The sequence below is a fragment of the Condylostylus longicornis genome, unplaced genomic scaffold, assembly GCF_029603195.1.
Source record: "Condylostylus longicornis isolate FDR11 unplaced genomic scaffold, ASM2960319v2 ptg000006l, whole genome shotgun sequence".
NCBI lineage: Eukaryota > Metazoa > Arthropoda > Insecta > Diptera > Dolichopodidae > Condylostylus > Condylostylus longicornis.
The window spans coordinates 4,615,038-4,627,500 of record NW_026577975.1 but is presented as its reverse complement, the minus strand read 5'-3'; the positions used below and the strand labels follow the sequence as shown (position 1 = coordinate 4,627,500).

Here is a 12,463-nt window from a genome sequence, read left to right as displayed (position 1 = left end):
GAATAAAAAATGTTTAAGGCATGAAATTTACAGAGTCTAATGGTCTCTTGCTCATAAATAACGTTGGCATCTGAAAAAAAAAATTTTAAATAAAATTTATGTTAAGAAATTTGTGTATTTTTTAATTAAGAAAAGTTCATAGCTTTTCGAATTCAAAAGCGAAAATTATTTGAGCACTTCTCATAACCTTACATTCTAAAATAGAAATTAATTGTACCACTCAAAATGGAATATTCCTTCATGTGAATTTCAAATCAGATAATTTGCAGTAACAGATCTTATTTCAGGTTCTATATCATGTTCTACATAACTCATGTAATTTCCTAAAATTGTAGAAAAAAAAAAAAAAAATTCAATTAAAAATCCTTTGAAGCATTACTTTTATTTTTTTCTTACTTGCAGTGCGTTAATTTCTTCTCATTCTTTTTATTTTTATCCTTAACATAATATTGGTCTATTCTCGCCTATTAATTTATTCTTTTTTATTTTTTATTTTGTTTTCTTTTTATTTTTTCTTTTTTGATTATTATTTCAATATTCACCATGACCCTGAATAAAAATGTTTCAATAACAACAATATTTTACATCTGCTTCTGGTTTATATCATTTTCATATACAAAATTCTATACACATATCCATATACCTTCGTATATACATATGTACGTATGAATGAGGAAATAACAAAATAATAATAAATGTAACAGAGTTTCTAATAAGAATAATAAAATAAATTTTTAGTATTGTCAATATTAGGGTATCAACTATAATTTTTTTATTCTCAATATTTTGTTTAAAACAGAAATGCAGAATAAATGAAGCACGATTTTTAATCTTGGTAATTGATATAGTATGCACTTAATTACACGAAATGTAGTTTATTTGGAATATTAAAAAATTGCATAAATTTAGGCGTAAATAATTTTATAAGGTCAATAATTAATGTCAAATTCCCGCATTGTTCTTTTATATTTTAATATACATTTATGTATACGTAGATGTGACTTATTTCCAGAGAGCTACGTATTTGATGACTAGCTGTTTGTGAAAATCACCTTATTTATAAAATTTGTGAAACCGCATTGCATACAATACGGGAGGTTATGTGATCACACCGAATTCACATATCGAGTTTTCAGTAGAATCGCCTTCTACATGGTGGGTGGGGGTAAATTAGATACTTTTTGCAAGAAGTCGGTCTGCCGGTTTGCCGGTCTGTGTATGACGCGTGCAGATAATTTAGGGTGTTAAAATAATGAACTTATAAAATTTTCTGACAGCATTTTTTTTTAAATTTAATATTTGAGTTCTATTCTATATTATTATTGTCCTTAAAATTTTAAATAAAATAAATTTTAAATAAATAAATTTTCATCTGTAACACATTCACTAAACTAGACAATACACATTTTTGTCGGTTATGTGCTCACCACATCACATTTTTTCTATTCTCACACATATTCTGCTCTCATAGTAAATTATTGTTAATACACATTTCTTGTACTCATATTCAAAAAATATGTTATAAATGTAATGATAAATTTTTAATACTGATATAATATAATGATACTGATATTCTATAATAGAATATAACACATTGGATGGTAAACATCAATATTAGTTTATTTATTATTTTTACATACATATGCACCTCAATTTGAAATAATGTTATACAAAAATACCTAGAATAAGGATATAGATTTATAGTTAATTGTATTGTATATGTACATATACTTGTATATTGTACATATAATATTATAAGTGGCGTTTATTCTATTTTATTCCAAATATTACGCATAATACACACACTTGCATATGCATATGAGAGATCTTGAATATTGAGGTACCGTTAAAAAAAAATCCCACTACACATAATGCCACATACTACAGTATTATGTCGATTTTGTTATTTTTATAATATTTTACCAGATGGAATTTTATTATATAAAGGTTAAAATTATATACATATAACATAAAATATATATGTATTATAAATCTTATAAAAGAAGCATCCTTTTTCTGTTTCCTCTTCTAAATATACGCGATGTATACAAGTATTTATTTTTGAAAATTAAAATAAAAAAAATGCAAATAGATTACAGCGTATGTATGTATATGCAAAAATGGAAAAGGGGGTGGTGACAGTACAGCAGGGAATATAGAAACATAAAATTCGCTTATTTTTCTTATTTTTAATGTTGTTATTTATTTTTTTTTATTTGTTAGTCCTATCTTAATTTGAAATCATGAATAATTACCTATATATGTATATGATACTCTTTAGAAATTTCTTATAATATTTATTTACGTCTGTTCCTGTGCACTGACATATATGTATAAAAAAATTTTAAAAGTTCTTAAGTGTTCACCTCTCTATAATGTTATAAAAAATTTTTAAAGAAGAAGAAAAAAAATTTTCTATTTGGGTGTTCGTTCTACGTTCAAAGAATTTTTGCGTACACACATAATATATATATAGATTTATAGAAAGAGGAGTGATGATAACATGTGCATAAATAGGAAAGTAAAAGAAAAAAAAATTTTCTTTTCTTTTCTCATTTTCTTATTAGAATTTCCTTGAAATGGAAGGAAGACTGTATATAAGAATATAAGTAGCAAAAAAAATAAAGTTGGATTAAACCAATGGCTTGTAATGTAGCACTTTTCCTTCAACAAGTGAAAATATTACTTTTAAAAACAATTTAGCACATTATTAAAATTATTTTCGTTCATATATGGATATATTTAAAAATTGCATACTTTTTGGATGAGCAGTGAATGCAAACTTTGAAATAAGCCTAAAAAAAAATCTAGAATTTAAGCGTTAATTGCATGAGTTAAGAAAAGTTATTATATTTTTTAAATGGCATGACATTTACCTTTAGCATTCTGTATTTATAGAAATTTGGAACTGTCTCCGGTTGCGGAAATATAGAGTGCCAAATATTTAAATTTTACAAATTTTAAGGAGTAATCATTTGAGAGAGGGTTGAGACGGAAAAAAATTTTCTTCTAACAAAATAAACCATTTATTTGTGCCTAAAAGTAGCTAAAATTTAAGAATCCTACAGCTACTGGTCTAGAAGAAAAACTTCATCATGTTAGATGAAGCAAACCGAACTGACGGACGGACAGAGTGAAACTAATAAGCACATTTTTTCAAAATTTTTATTTTTGGAATTTTAATAAGAGGGTGCTTTATATTTCTGTGATGTTTTTTTGTGCTGTTTTTTTTTTCTTTTTTAATTTTTATTTTATTTTATAAAAGAGGCATTTGATTTGATTAAGTGTACCGTTTACGCTTTTTAATTTTTTTTTTAATAAAAATAAAATAACAATAATGAAAAGAAGCAGCAAAATAGAAAGAGAAAGAAAAAAATTGAAAATTAAATTTAATGAAGAATTAAAAATTAAAATTATATAAAATGGAAAAAAAAAGTGGTTTTTTAAAAAATTGTTAGTAGAGTGCTTCTGTATACGCTTCCATATACTAAATTTAAGTGCTATTTTAAAAAAGTATCAACAGTTTCGTTTTTTGAGGATTGTTGACATTATTTTCTCTATAGCTACTCGTTTACTTTTAATAATGAAAATTAAAAAGAAATTTTGTTTCCACTTTAAATTTATTATTTTTTCCTTGTTATTCTAAAGTAGGTATATATTGGCATTATACGATAAAATAACCAAATTCTGAAAAATGTTAAGTGGGTATGAATAGTTCACAATTATCTATGTCTGTATCTTTGAAATGTTATGTGATAGCCTTTTTATTAGCAAATAAATTTTGAAATTTCGTAGAATTTTGTAGTCGTTTATTTATTATTCTTATAAAATTAGAAAAAAAATAAAAATTTAAATTAAGTGTACAAAATTTTAATTTTTTAAAAAAGGTGACAAAATTTTCACAACTCTCACGTCTTACTCTCGAATAACACGTTATGCATAGTGTTTAACTACAAATCGTAAGGTTAAGGCTACAACTAGATAACTCGAAAATATTTTATTTTTAGATAATTGATTTAGGCATTATAAAATCGAATGCTCTGACATCTGCGACCAATATCTAAACTTAAATATGAATATCGAAATATCTGAAAATGATAATGCCAAAACTAGATGTCTTCGTAATAAATTATTTGTTATTGCCAAATTTTGTAAAGGCAATATCTTTAAACCAATAGGAAGAGAAGAAGAGAATTGGTTTACTATAAAACAAATTTTGTAATTGCCGCACAACCATGAGAATAGATCACTAATATGAACTCTAATTAAATCTAGTTAAAATGAACAGAAATTAAAAGTAATAAATTTTTTCCTAGTATTTTTTCGAAACACATTTCCATTTAATTAAATACGGATACCCGATACGGATAGGGATTAGCAAAATTCATTCAAATTCAGAAAGAGTTTTCAAAATTCAATCCACTACACTAGTCAGTAATTAATTAATTATGTTTAAGGTATGAATTTATTAAACTATTAAAGCCAGACGAATAATTTTTTTAATCAAAAACTTTTTAATTTTTCATCATCAAACATATTGTGAGGCTAAATTAATGATGGGACATAACTATAAAAGAAAACAAAATATTCGTCAAATATGAAAGAAAAACTACAAGAAAGTACCAAAAATATTGCAAAAAATTAAAAAAAAAAAAATTTAATAAATTACCATAATTTTAGCCTTACAATAACAATTTGTAATGCAATTAAAGAAAAGAAATAAACGTTAAGTATCCATGAAGCTTTTTTTATGTATGGTAATGTTACACTTCATTTATGCATTTATCATACCACATTTTATTATTATTGTTATACATACGTTATTTTCTACATTAACCCTATACATACACTCATATATTATGTGGTATATTAACACATATATGAGGAGAACAAATAAATATAAAGTAAAAATCATTTACATTACTGTACCCATTCCAATAAAAATATTGAATATTTTTCCATACTTCATATAAAAAATATGCATATAATATGTAAACAAGTATGCAACACAATAATATAGTAGGTATGTATGTATACCTATATTATATTCAAGCTCATATTATAACTATCATTTGCTTACATAGCTTGTGAACAAAACAAAACCAGATTAACCCTTTACTCTCTTTACTCCTTTTTCAACAAATTTTTTTTTTGTTTTTTTTATTTTTCGGTTGATTCATTCTTTTCGCTCAAGAAGATGTATGGATTCTTAAGAACTTGATTTTTTATTTTATGCCTTTTTATACACACAAATAAATTTATATACAAACATACAACTTTTCCTAAAAAAACAAAAAAAAAAAACAAAATAAATTAAAAAGACTTGTGCTAAAAGAAACCGGTTTTTCCTTCTATTCATTTTATTTTTTTTTTGTATTTTTATTTTAGCCAGAATTTCTACTTAGTCAAATTTGTTAAAAAAATATAAAAAACAAAAAAAAATAGTATAAGAAAGGTAAGGAAATAACAAACAACATAACATCATTACTCTCTCCTCTTAGTTACGGAATTACAAATTTTTACTATTTTTTATATCTTACCTTTTCCAAGATATTTTTTTTTGCGGCGAATTCGAGCATAACAAATACTACTTACCATATCCTTTGTTGATAATTTTCTTCTCTCTCAAAAATTTTTTCTCTTTTTCCGGCAACTCTCTTTGAATTTAATTTTTGATTTATAGAGAGCAAAGTGAATGAGAATGAAAGAAAAACAATAATACTGGGGCATTCTCTTCATTTTTCTGTTTTGTTGAAAATGTTAAATGAAGTTGAAAATTGGGGGTTACACCACGTGCTATCGTATTAAAGTGACCATGATTTAGTTTTTTATAAGTGTGTACCTTGCTCAAGAATATTATTACGTTATTTGATTTTGATTATTATAATAACGTAAAATTATATTAGCATGAAATATATTTTGAAATCATTTCTAGTTTTTCTATTTGATTAAAATTAATATAAGGAAATGGAAAAGGGTTAAAATTTGCAATATCACTTCTATGATCTACTCGCAATAAATCTTCTGAGTTGTAAAATAGGAATCTAAACTCTCGAAGCGTTGGCAACAGCGTTAAACTTGTGATTGCCAGGATTTTTTTCCCTTCCAGTCTGGTATTGGTTACGTGTAGTCTGTGTTATCAGATCTCGGTCCATTATCACTGTACGACTTAGGGGTTTAATAAACTTATTAAATTCCCGAATTTAATTAAATAATTTATTAATTTATGTTTTTCAAAAAAAAAAAAAACAAATGATTCCACTTCGGACTATCTGGCCTTTAAATAATAAAATTTTTCATAAGTTGACAACACTTTTTTCAAAAATTCCACCTCAAACTTTGTTTTCTCATTTATAGAATAATCAGTCAAGTTATAAACATAATTTCTCCACTTAAATATCATATTTTTTTATAAAAGCTTTTTTTTCTCACTAAGAATTAAGAGACCACATATGTATTTTCTCTATTTAATAAATGAAGAGCTTTTAAAAAAATTCCCCAATATTCAGCTTTGTTTTTTTTTTAAATTTTACCACAATGACGCAATATAATGCACGGAATTTAAATTGTAAACAATTTTCTATATTATTTTCAATATTTTGCTTTTTCCGTTTCCATATAGTAATATTTTTGTTTACATTTTTCATTCTCCCTTTTCACATTTTCTACTCATGTGTTTGTTTTGTATTGTGTATGTGTTATGAATTTTAAAAGTAAGAAATAAAGCGCAACTGTATGCAAACAAAAAAAAAATTTCACCATACAGTTAATATCATATGATTTTTGTTGTGTGGTGAATATAAAATAATTAAATTTCAATATTATAGGAAAGAGAAGGATAGAGAATAAGAACCTATTTAGTATTTTTTTTTTGTGTTTATGTTGAAAAAAAAATACAAAATCAACAATTTCATCAATTTATATTGTATTGTTATATTCTCATACATGCCTAAAGGTTTAGGTATTTGTGTGTGTATATGTGATCAACTATTATTGTATATAGATTAGTGTTATATTAGAGTAAACAAAAATTTCGTTTCAACAATAAAAACATATTAAATTTTACACATTCAAGCAGTAACAATTCATAAAGAGGTTCTTACAAAAATGTAATTATAATATTGTTGTATTATTTGTATAGAGTAGTTGTAAAAAAAATTTTAATTCTTGCGGCGCAATTCCAATTCAACTGTTATATCCAATTTGAATTTGATTATAGTTCATTCATGCTTTACAAAATAATATAACCAATACATAAAACAAATAATATACTATGAATATATTATATTGGTGTATATAAGAGTAAAGTATTATACTGAATTTAATATAGGAATAAAAGTGACAGAAACAAAAATGAATAATAATAATAATAAGAAAAAAATGAGAGAAAAGTCAACAATAACAGCATGTGAACGAAAAGTTTTGTTATTTTTAAAAATTCGACTTTTTTGATTTTTGTTGTTTTTCTTTCTTTTAAAGTTGAGTTTCTTTTTTATAATAATTGACTGTTATGTGTTGTGGAGTGTATCATAAACGAGTATGGATGGAGTGGAGTTAATTGAGAGCTGCTGCTGTTGCAGTTGAATAAAGATTTTATCCGTTTGTTAGTATTATATTATATTGTAGAATGTTTGTTGATGAGGTAAGGTAGGTAATATGAAATGAATGTAATGGGTATGGTAGATTTTGTATAATAATAATAAAAATGAGAAAAAAAAATAAATAAATAAAACGAAAACAAATAAGAAAATATGGAAGAAAGAAGAGGGAAAATGATAATAAAGAAAGAATGAAAGATAGAGAAGGGTGGAATTTCATTCGATTGAATTCGGATTTTTCGATTTTTATTCTGTTCTGTTTTTTTTTGATTTTATTGTAATTTTTGTAGTACGTACTTTTTGGCAGATGGTTTTACTGTTTTTAATTTTAGTCTTTTTCGACTTGTACCGGCTGCCGTATCGTGTGTTTTAGTTGTGGATAAAATAAAAATTGTAGACGGAAAAAATTTTTTTTTTATAATTTTTTTTTTTTGTGTTTCCTTGTTTAGTGTTGTGTTTTTTGTTACGAATTTAATAGTTTTTTACCCTATAATTATTTGTTTTCTTTTCGAAAATATTTTAATTTTTTATTTAGATTTTTTTTTGTTGTTTTGGTACCTTTTAGAAAATAATGTTTACTGTTTTGTTTTAATAATTTACCTTTACTTTGATGTTATATTTTTGTTCGGAGTTTTTGTCAAAATTTTTAAATAAATTAGAATCTTCTATTTTCAAAAGATATTTGAGTCTTGTAATAAATTTAAGTAGTTTGTATACAGCCTCTACTGTACTATAATTATAATCATTAGAATTTAAGAATATTTTATGAATATCTTTTGGAAATATTTACATTTTATTACTTAAAATTTCTCTCCATCTCTTTCATTCTATAATTTGGTTATTCTATTTGTTTTATGTTTTTGTTTCCAGAAATTGTAAAAGAAAATAATGAATGAAAATTTCGTGTTAGAATATAATAGTGTAATAAATAACGGAAGTATTGCCGTAATTTAAATACTTCCGTTTAATAATACTTATATAAATATTGTATAAGTACGTACGTAAGTACGTATACGTATTTGTAATAAATTACGGGAACATAAGTATAAAATATGCATGTAAATAATTTTGTAATATTTATATAATATACATGCCTACCTAAATATATGTATATGTAAATAATGTGTGCATAATATAATAAGTGTACACGTATTTTGTAAAAGTGTTTAAAAAAAAAAAATTATATAAAATGCAGTGTTTTTATAAAATATATAAAATAAAATGAATTTTTAAACATAACAGCAGCCGCAGTAACCCCCTTTTTTTCATTCATTCGATATATTAAATGCATACAAATGTGCATGTACATACGTCTGTGTGTACTTTAAATTTATATAGAAAAGAAAATTTAAAATCGATTTTTAATTTAGAAATAAAAAAAATCAAATAAATTTTTTAAAATAATTTTCTTATTTAAATTGATTTTAAAGAATAAAATTTAATTGTAGTATACATGGAATATAAAAAAATATGAAATCAATAAATTTATTATGCATTTATTAAATTTTCTAATCAATAATAATAATTGTCTGTGGTTTTAAGGAAAAACTGTTCAAGATGAAAAAACTTTAGATTTAATTTAAAACAAAAATTTTCTGAACTAGTAACTTGGGCTTAGGCTAAATACTTGATTTTTTTTACATTTTCGGTCATAATTTCGGGAGTAATTTAGATACGAACTGATAGAGAATTTTATATTTTATTTAATAGAGATTACGATATTAGAATTTGGAATTCGATATAAAATGAAAATTTTCAAAAAATTGTCTTAAATAACTTTGGTTACAATTGAAAAATTGCTTATTTTATTAATAGTACCATTGTTATATTTACAAAAATTTTCTTTTGTATAACACTATAAATGCAATAGTACTATACACACAATGGTGGTACTTATAATAATTTTTGAAACTGTATTTAAAAATTAAAATTAAAAGAAAAATTTTTACTAAATTCAATTAAATACAAACAAAATTTTTATTGAATTCAAAATAAATTAGAAAAATTGAAAAAGAATTAACTGGAGTTTAGAAATTTTTTGCCTGTTACCACAGAATTTTATGTGCATTATTAGAAAATTGTCATTTATTAAAAATATCAAAAATTTTGAGAGTGCTTTTTTTACACTTACAAACAATTTAATGTCTTAAGTACCTATATATGTGTTTTTTATTTCTAAATTAAATCATTATCGGTATACAATATAAATTGTGTAAATGATACCCTCTTAAGACCCCTATATATAATTATTGTATAACCATACGAGTATAAATGCATATTATATGCTTTGAAACAGGCTTAAAATCACTTACTTTTAACACATAATACTCACTTTTGAATTTTATTCTTGATATACTTACTCTATCAGAAGTTACACAAGTATAATAAAATAAAGATGAGTTAAAAATGCATATAAAATTGTAATTTCAATTTTTTTATAGATTATTTATTTATTGATGAGAGAATTTTTTTTTCTATTCATTAAAAATTGAAATAAAATTATTTATACATCTACGAATTGTGTATGTACGTGCATATTGTGTATGCATAGAACAGAAAATTTGATTATAACAGTTTTCAATTTTTTGGTTTTGTTTTAATTAAGAAATTTTTATAAAATGTTTTAATAATTGTAATTTATTATCATTTAATGTAAAATTATATATACAAAAAAAAATTAAAGAGAAAAAATAAATTAGTAAGAAAAGAAAGTGAAATAAAAAATATTTTTATAAATAAGTAATTAAATCTGAGCGTATCAGAAAGGGAAAGAAAATAATAAATAATAATATTAATAATAATAATAAATAACGAAGAGAAAAGAATATAAGTAATAATTATCAATAAAATAAGTAATTATGTAATATATATTAAAAAAAAAAGAAAGTAAAAAGTAAGAAAGAAAAAGAGAGAGAGAGCAAAGCTGAATAATAATAGAAAAAAAATTTTAAATATAAAATTAAATTTGTTGTATATTGGTTTATTGTAATTGTAAAAGAATAATTAATCAAGATAATACTAATAATATAGAGAAAAATAATAATTATAATACAAAAAATTTTAATTAAAATAATTAAAAAAAGTTGAATGTATTTACTATTAATAGTAATTTTTTAAATATAGAAATTAATTCAATAAGAGCTTGAAAGTTTTCATTACAAATCATTTACCTTAAAATTAAAAAAAAAAAACAAATCACTTGTATAACACTTTGGATAAAATATAAATTTTATTAAATATATAAGAATAAAAAATTTATAAAATATTTATGGAGTATACCAAATTATATTAGGTAAATTCAAAAATTTTTTTTTAAATACAATTTATTTTGTTAATTTTATTTATAAAATTTTATTCTTAAAGATTAGCAGAGATTTTACATTCTTTGAGTTCAATCGAATGATTCTTTAATTAGATATTAATTTTCTTACAAAAATTATTAAATTATATTGTGGTATAGGAGGTTATAGACCATAATTTTATATATACAATTCAAAATAGCAACTAGAAGCTTTTATTTGTACTAAATTAGAAATTCTACTAAATTTTGTACTATATTTCGCCTAGGAGTAATGTTGTGTATTGAATGTGCTCATTATAACATATATGTAGCATGAAGCAAAATGTTTTTTTTAATATTCGAATTAGATCTATTCAAAATTTAATGGAAATTTCGATAAATTTGAAATTATTTGAATAAAATATATCATAAAAATATTTAGGAATTTTATTAAATATGAATAACTTCACATTATACCTGTTTATAATAAGTAAATCAATTTTGAAACTTACGTAATATTGTGTGGCTTGGTAGCTCAGTTCTTTAATAGAAATCAGCTCGTACTTAAACAAATCGATCACATTTCTAACTATAGTTTTTTAGTTATAGTTTGAAATTCTTCGATCTTTTTGTTTGTAACTCTTGTAAATCTCTATTTTTTAAGGTATACTAATAAGTATTCCAGTTTATAAATGAGTTTAATATTATTTTATTTGAATAGAGTTGATTTATTTGAATGGAACGTTACTGACTACTTATATTTTTAATTTTTTGTTTGTTTTTTTCTAAATATTCAGTAATTTCAGTAAATGACACGAATAATTCAATTTCATTTCTATGAGTATGCACAGTCATTTAAAATACATATTTGGGGAATTTTAATAATAATGGGGAAAATCCCTGAAAAAATATATACAATTTATATAAATGTAGATATGCCAATCTCTTATATCAAATTTATGTTTAGTTTTTATTTTGTGTAATAAATCATGAATATAACAATATTATTTTAAATGTTTTTATAAATAGCGGTCAATTTCTTGCAATATATTAAACTTTTTCAATATACTAACCAGTGCGTTTATATGCTTTCAGTTTAAAGTTATCGACAAACAGTTTTCTCATTTATTGGCAAATTATTTGCAATTTTCCCTATGTTGATAAGTATTAAGAAACGCAGTTGGTTATTTTAAGTTTAACTGATAAAGAAAAGAAATTAAATTTTTTTTGAAATATAAAATCACTGATTTCTTTAGAAATTTCGAATATAAAATATGTAAATACCAAATTTTAGTAAATTTGCTCGGCATATTTAAATGCAAGACTTGTTCTACATCACTGATTATACAATTGAATATTTGAACTGTATACTTTGAAATTTATAAACACATATCTAAATTAATTTTTCACGTTTTCGTCTCAATTGTTTAAATTTTGCTTTTTATAATATCATTCTCTCTAGAGTCTAGTAGTGTAAGAATAAAAATATGATAATGTGAATTTCTCATGCTATTTTGCAAAAATTAATTTCACTTTTTAAAATATTTCTATATTATCGTATATTGCAAGTAATTAAATTAAAAAA

The 12,463-nt window shown here is 22.9% G+C and overlaps 1 long non-coding RNA gene across 1 annotated transcript; it reads left to right on the top strand.

Annotated features, from left to right (window-relative positions):
- The first annotated feature begins 7,939 nt into the window (after positions 1-7,939).
- LOC129618440 (uncharacterized) lies at positions 7,940-10,874 on the top strand. Its single transcript, XR_008697802.1, has 3 exons — positions 7,940-7,991; positions 8,469-8,656; positions 10,204-10,874. It is a non-coding gene; the product is annotated as an uncharacterized LOC129618440 (long non-coding RNA).
- Positions 10,875-12,463: the final 1,589 nt, after the last annotated feature.